The following is a 7,228-nucleotide window of genomic DNA, read 5'->3' on the forward strand; positions in this document are numbered from 1 at the left end:
GCTTGCTCCTCTCATTGAAGAGTGCAGGCAGCTCTCTCTGATTTTTTTTTTTAAGCTTTCTTTTTCTCCCTAAAGGGACAGACCCTCTGCCTCTCAAGGAGTGGGGTGTGCCCCTTGAGGGGGCTTGGAAAGGAGCCGAGGGTCTCATGGAAGGGCACTTGGGCCTGCTGGCATTTGGACGGGGGCAAGTGTCTCTCTCCCACCACAAGTCCCTCGGGACCCACAGAGGCCCGTCTGCAAAGTAGGCTTCGCAGAGCCCACACTGCGTGTCCCTGGCTGCTGCTTGGTTCCCCAGTGCGGGCACCACCCCAAGGCCGGCTTGGCTCACAGGCACTACTCGCCCCTTCTCCCCAGACTGAAAGCTGGCCGGGCAGCGGAGTGTGATCCAAGGCCCCCTGCTGCTCCGGCAGCCCCAGGGGTATCCCCACACTCGTCCGTGGCTAGAGGAAAGTTTGTCATCTCCCCGGAGCCTCCTGTCACCTCTCTGCAGCTCGGGGCTCGCTAGGGACCCGTGGCCGCTGCTTACCTGAGGATGCGCCGAGCTCTCCGTGCCCGGTAGGGCGCAGCGCGGAGCAGGAAGCCCGGAGCGCGGAGCCAGGGCTGGGGCTGAGCGAGGCTGAGGCCGGGAGATGAGCTGGGGCTGCGCGGGCGCCCGCACTCCCGGCCCTGCTGGAGCAGTCTGCAGCCTGAGCTCCCGCGCCCGCCGCCTCCCCGCAGCCCGGCCCGGCCGCCCGCGCTTAACTCCTTGCGTTCCGGCCTCCCGCCGCGCCCGCCGCAGGCCTGGGATCCTGGCTGTGCAGTGCGCTGAGCTCCACTCCTGGGCTGCGGCTAAATGCGCTGAGACCGGGCGAAGGGCCGGCGCCTGGCGTGAGCGTGGTGCGCGCTGGCCGCCGCTGCAAGTCTTGGCCCTGAGCCCGCCCGACAGGCAGCTCAAAGAAATCCAACAAAGGACAGTTTTGTTGATGGGTGTTCAGCGTGTTGTTTTAACAGGCCCTGAGTTTTGCCTGTGTGGCTTCTGGGCTGTCACACTCCCTCTCTGAGCTTGTTGGATTTCTGGCTGTGTGACCCCTGGATGACTCCCGTTGAGGTTCTCTGGGGGGTCTCAGAAGCATCAGACAAGAGTGGAACACAGGGGCTCCTGGTTTGCAGATCTAACTTGGCTCCAGGTTAGGTCCAAGGGCAACTGGAAAAAAATCTAGGCGTAAATATTTTTATTTTATGTATTTACAACCCCCCATCCCCTCGCACCAAAACAGGGCTTCTCTATGTAGGTCTGGCTGTCCTGGAACTCATGATGTAGAATAGGCTGGCTTTGAACTCCTAAAGGTCCCCTCTGCCCCTCAAGTGCTGGGATTAAAGGTGTGAGCCTCTACATCTGGCTTAGGTGTAAATGTTTTTTTTTTTTTTTAAATGAAGTGTGTGTGTGTGTGCGCGCTCGTGCACGTGCACCTGCGCCTACCTGTTGGGGTGAGCCCACATGTATGAACTTGTGTGACACTGTACCTGTGTGAGGTCAGAGAACAACCCCAGGTGTCAGTCCTTAGCTTCTGCCTTTCTTTTTTTTTTTTTTTTTTTTTTTTTTTTTTTTTGAGCTGGGGACCGAACCCAGGGCCTTGGGCTTCCTAGGCAAGCGCTCTACCACTGAGCTAAATCCCCAGCCCAGCTTCTGCCTTTCTTGAGATGGTCTCTTGTCCACTTCTGTGTTTGCAGATGGTCCTGGATTCTCCCACCCTCCCCCTCCCATCTCTTAGCAGACCCACTGGGGTTACAGGGTGAGCTATTGTTTATGTGGCTACTGGGGATTTGAACTCAGGCCCTCGAGCTTGCACAGCAAGTATCTGCTGAGCCACTAACCCAGCTCCAGATCTCGGTTTTGTGTTTTTGAACGCCAACAGTTGAACTAAACAGAACTGGGTTCAAGTGCCCCCCTGCTTAGCTGTGTTCTGGCTGTATGTATGACTCTGACCAAGTTGCCTCGGTTTCCCCACCTGGTCTGGCGAGTGAGTCTGAGCCTGGTAGGGAGATGTGTGTAAAGATACAGACTTACATTCGTACCACGAGTGTGAAACCTCACGGCCTCCCCCAACCGTTTCTTCATCAGTGTTGCTTGGAATACAAATCTCCTGCCCTTTCTGCATTTGTCGTTTGCTAATTCTTACCTTGTAGCTGCTTTGACCAAACAGCCGGCAAAAAGCAGCTGAGGTTGAGGCTCCTTTGGCTGCTGGGTTGACCCTGAGTCCTTCGGGGAGGGTGAGCACTGTGAGAGCCACCGTCGGGAAGCAGAGGCAAATGAGGTGCTCCCTCACTTGCCTTCTCATTTCTTCTGTCTGGGACTCTAGCCCGTGGGACCAACCACATTCAGGGTACGTTCCCCTTCTCTCGGTGTGCTGGCTAGTTTTCTTGTCAACTTGACATGCGCTAGAGTCGTCGTCAGAGAAGAAGGAGCCTCAGTTGAGAAAACACCTCCATGAGACCCAGCTGTGAGCAAGTCTGTAGAGCATTTTCTTAATTAGTGATTCATTTGGGAGAGCCCCACCCATTGTGGGTGGAGCCAGTCCATTGTGGGTGGGGCCAGCTCGTTGTGCGCGGGGCCACCTTGGCTGGTGGTCCTGGGTTCTATAAGAAACCAGGCTGAGCAAGCCACGGGGAGCAAGCCAGTAAGCAGCACCCCTCTATGGCGTCTGCTTCAGTTCCTACTTCTAGGTTCTTGCCTTGCTTGAGCTCCTGTCCTGGCTTCCTCCAATGCGTGGGATGTGGAAGTGTGAGCCCTTTCCTCCCCAACTTGCTTTTGGTCCTAGTGTTTGATCACAGCAGTTGTAACCCCCTAGACACTCAGTTAAAAGTCTCTGCAGTTCCCTCATAGCCAGGCGTGCATCCGAGGTGACTCCTGATCCTGCTACACAGACAATGAAGATGAACCATCACCGAGTCCCAACCCCAGAGCCAGCTGAGCACCTTGGGCTGAGTCGCTTACCCTCTCTGGCCCCAATTGCTCCATCAGCAAACAGCAGGGACAAGGCGAGGGACTGCTTAAGGCTAATAGGCTATTGGGTCTCCTTAATCCATTCTTGTTTTCCGTGTGTGTGTGTGTGTGTGTGTGTGTGTGTGTGTGTGTGTGTGTGTGTGTGTGTGTGTGCAGCCAGGACTCCCACAAGACTGGCTGTGCAGAGTGAGCAGGGGCTGTGGGATTTGCAGACCACAGACTCATCAGTGTGGGAAGGAAGGAACAGAGCCCAGTTCTCTGAACCCTTCTGCTGAGAGCTGGCTGTGCTCTGGGTCTGTCCCTGCTGTGACCTGGGCATGGGGCTTCTGGCCAAAGTCAGTAAAGAGACCCAAGCAACTCCTCGCCTTTGAAAGGGATCAGAAAGATCAAATGGTGATGTCAGAGTTTCTCAGTAGAAGATCAGACCACACCTCTGGGCTACGTTCACAGAAGGAGACGTAGCCCATGCGTCTCTGTCATTCGAGGCACAGCCTCTAAAAATAGAATTTGCTCTAATTTTGGGAGTAACTAAGGCAAAAGGAAAGAATGTGCAAGACTGGAGAAGGCCATGTCCAGAAGTGAGCAACTCCCTTTGATGGCTTTGTTCTCATGGAGGGAGGGCACTGGCCTTCAGACTATCCTGGTGACCCAGGACTGTGGGGTCAGCTACACTCAGGATGAAGCTTGAGCCCTGGCCCTACCACCTGACAGCTGGGTAGCCTTGGGGAAATTAATTAACCTCTCTGGGCTTCAGTGTTCTAAAAATAGTGGTAATGGTTCCCGGTGCAGAAGGGTTGCGGGCAGACTGAGTGGCATCTGTGAGCAGCTTGCCACATTGCTGACTGTGCATGCATTAGGCACAGGAGCTGTGACCCACGATTGGAACGATGTCGTTGGCTGCTGATGGCCCAGGGGAGTGAGAGAACTGCCATTCCTGAGGCTGGGATGGGAGGAGCCAGAGTTGAAGGCTAGCCTGGGCAGCATACTAAGTTCAAACAGGGAGTTCATCCTAGAGGCAAGGGGACACACCTGTTAGGGGTGTTTACAGAGCTTCGGTTTATTCCTGTTCTAAGGATTAGAACTTGGGTTCCTGGGGTTCCATGTCTTATCCACTGGCCCATCTCCTATACCCTTTAAAAAATTTTTTTTTGTTGTTCCAAGGTCTTACTTGTAGCCCAGGCTAACCCTGAACTTGCCATCCTCCTGCCTCAGTTTCCCCAGTTCTAGAATTCACTACACCTGGCCTTGCCTTTAGGCATTTTAATGTGCCTAAGGTTCATTTATCATGAAAGAGTCTCTGAAGCACACACAGACACACACAGACACACACAGACACACACACACACATATATATACACATATATGTGTGTTATGTATATAGTATATAGTATTATATATATATATATATATATATATATTAGCTATCCCAGGCTGAATTCGTTAGTTGAGGGTGACCCTGAAGTTCTGATCCCCCTGCCTCCACCTCGAGTTCTAAATTACAAGAACGCACCAGTTTATGTGGTAGTGGTGATCAATTCAGATCAATCCGGGACCTCGTCCCTGCTAGGCAAGTACAGCATCCGTTGAGCCACATCCTACTCCCAAAGCCATCCTTTCTGTTGTAGTTTTTCTGAAAAGCATCGTCACCTCTGACACAATGGTGTGAATTAGATGTGCCTCCCGTGTTTGCATACCTGGTTCCCAGCTGGCCTGCAGGTAAAGCACGGCTAGAGGAAATGGGCCCCGGAGGGTCTTGGGCTCTACCTCCTGTCTGGTCTTCCTGCTTCCTGACTCTCCATACAATGTAACCTCTTCCTGCGGGCAAGCCTTTCCCACAGGAATGAACTATTATATGTCTCTAACCTGTGAGTTCAAATAAAGCCTTCCTTCCCCAAGCTGCTCCTTGGATATTCAGACACAGCGATGAGAAAAATAATAAACTTAGCATACAGGGTTATGTTTTAATGCATGGATGCTGTGGGATATACTGTAGATACACAGCACTGCCTTCCTCTGGTGGAATAGTATACAGCAGAGACTAATGAGCGGTGGCTCTCAGGAGCATACAGATGATGAACGTCACATATACAATCTTTTAAAAAAGGAGGCTGACCCACTGCCACTCCCACAGCTACTGCTACTTCTGTATGGAGTTCAGAAGCTCTCGAACTGAGGCAGGGGTCGTACTTTGAGTTCGAGGCTGTGAGATGCTGGGAGGTAAAGCAAGGAATTCTGTGGCTTTGGCCTGAGGACTGACTGACTTTGAGGCTGTGTTCCTTGACCCAGACCCGCATTCCTAGTGATGTCACTAAAACTTTTTTTTTTTTTTTTAAACATGTAAAGCATTTGCAGGTTCCAGTGTAACCTTTTTTGGTTGCACAAGCCTCGTCACCACCCCGGATGGGCTGACTGATAGAGAGGGTGCCCAAGGGCTAAATGACCTCCCTCTCCCGGTTCTGGCTGTGAATCACCCACCTCAGGCAGGCTTGTTTAAAGCTACCAGAGAGAGGAATAGTGTTCGGGGAGCCGGGGCAGGTGGGGACGAGGGAGGGCCAGGACTGGGACATGTGATCCAGAGAGACAGGCTGGCCGCCCAAATTATCTGATTTGGCAGATTCCCGGGATCAAATGACCCAGATAATGGCACTGGCCACCGTGACACCACATACTGTAGCCAGAGTATCTGTAAGGGAGGCCTTTTGGCTGGGGCCACCCTGTGGGTAGAAGGGCCTAGGGTCTGATTTCCTCAGGAGGATCATGGGAGTCTGTGAGAGCACAGAATAGCTGGGTGGGCTTGGCCTAGAGCTCTGCCAGCCCTAACCTGCCTGCCTCTCACTGGAACTTTATGCCCTGGCAAGGGGCACTGCTGGGGCACCACTCAGAACCATCTCATTTAATCCAATCTAATTCCACAGCCCCAGGAAAGGCAAGGGAGGAAACTGAGGCCCAGAATGCTCAAAGGAGTTGTCCTCAGCAGGTTGTTGGTTTTGAACTGGTTTTCACACACCTGTACCCTCTGTCCCCAAGAAGGGACTTTCCCCAGTTTCTACCCAGGCACCTCTGTCATCAGGCCCCACCGTGAGACTGACTCAAGTAGCCTGCGCTGTTTGTGGAGGCTGAAGGGGGAAGAAGCCAGAGGGAGCAGAGAGGAGCTTCAGACTGTCAGTTAGGTCAGGCATCTGGGAGTGGATAGGAAGGGTGCAGGAAGGAAAGAAGGAATGAGGGGAGGGGAAGGAGAAAGAAGGGAAGGAGGGGAGGGAGGGGGAAGGGAAAAGGATGGCAGGAAAAATGAAAGAGGGAGATAGTGGGGGGGCTTTGAGGAGGATCCCTGTACCAAAGGAGCCACAGGGCAGACCGCCCAGTGGGTAGAGCCTTGGGTCAGGGGGACAGGTCCACAATAGCATTCTCCTGCATCACCAGTATCCAGAGGGTAGGAGAGGGTATGCAGAGCATCTCCTGAACACTCGCTGTACTTATTCTGTGTGGTTGTTTTCTTCACTGGTCCCTAAACCGCATCAAGGAGGGGTATCTGGTCCCCAAAGCAAGTCTGGCTTGTAGCAGATGCTGCTGGCCCACCTGCCTCTGTTGCCTGACATCCATCTCCTGTCGGTGTCTGTCCATCCTAGATGGAGTATTTAATGATACAAACCGGGCCTCAGATGTCGGACCCAGGTTCACGTTTTAGATTCAGTCACCGTACGGCTCTAGGAAAAAGTCATCTTGTACTCTGGGCTCAGTTTACCCATGAAGAAAGGGGAACACAACTGCTTTAAATGAGCTCGGCAGTAATGACCAGTGAGAAGCACCCACACACCGTTTAAGAGAACGGCAGCCTCGGAGACTCTACCCTGCTACAGCCTGCCCTAGAACGTAGCTACCTTCACTGTTCTTCACAGATAATGTCCTCTAGGGGGTTTCCAGACTGTTAGGGACCCTAGCTGCAGGAATATCTGTGCGGCCACGCGGCCTTCAGATCTGTTGATTTAATTGCACCTTGTAAATAGAGATGCCGGAGGCTCCGAGGGTAAAGTGACTTCTCCGAAACCGTAGAGCGTGAAGGTGTCAGGCCTGGGACTTCCTGATTATTCATGGGGATTTCCCACAGGGGCTTGCGGCTGGTGGGCCAGGCTAATGGGTCAACCCCAGAGACACCTTTCTCTCCAGAGAGACACTGGGCCGACCTTCGGGCATCTTCCAATTTGGATGCACCCGTCTCTCAGGAGGAAAGAGAACTGTGGGCCCTTA

The 7,228-nt window shown here is 53.2% G+C and overlaps 1 protein-coding gene across 1 annotated transcript in view; it reads right to left on the reverse strand.

Moving 5' to 3' along the window:
* Positions 1–1,191, reverse strand: part of Wscd2 (WSC domain containing 2) — a 93,639-nt gene extending 92,448 nt beyond the window's left edge. Inside the window, exon 1 of the mRNA XM_032886685.1 lies at positions 527–1,191. The gene's annotated coding sequence lies outside the window, so the exon portion shown is untranslated. The remainder of the gene's footprint in view (positions 1–526) is intronic.
* Positions 1,192–7,228: the final 6,037 nt, after the last annotated feature.

The sequence above is a fragment of the Rattus rattus genome, chromosome 16 (assembly GCF_011064425.1).
Source record: "Rattus rattus isolate New Zealand chromosome 16, Rrattus_CSIRO_v1, whole genome shotgun sequence".
Classification (NCBI taxonomy): domain Eukaryota; kingdom Metazoa; phylum Chordata; class Mammalia; order Rodentia; family Muridae; genus Rattus; species Rattus rattus.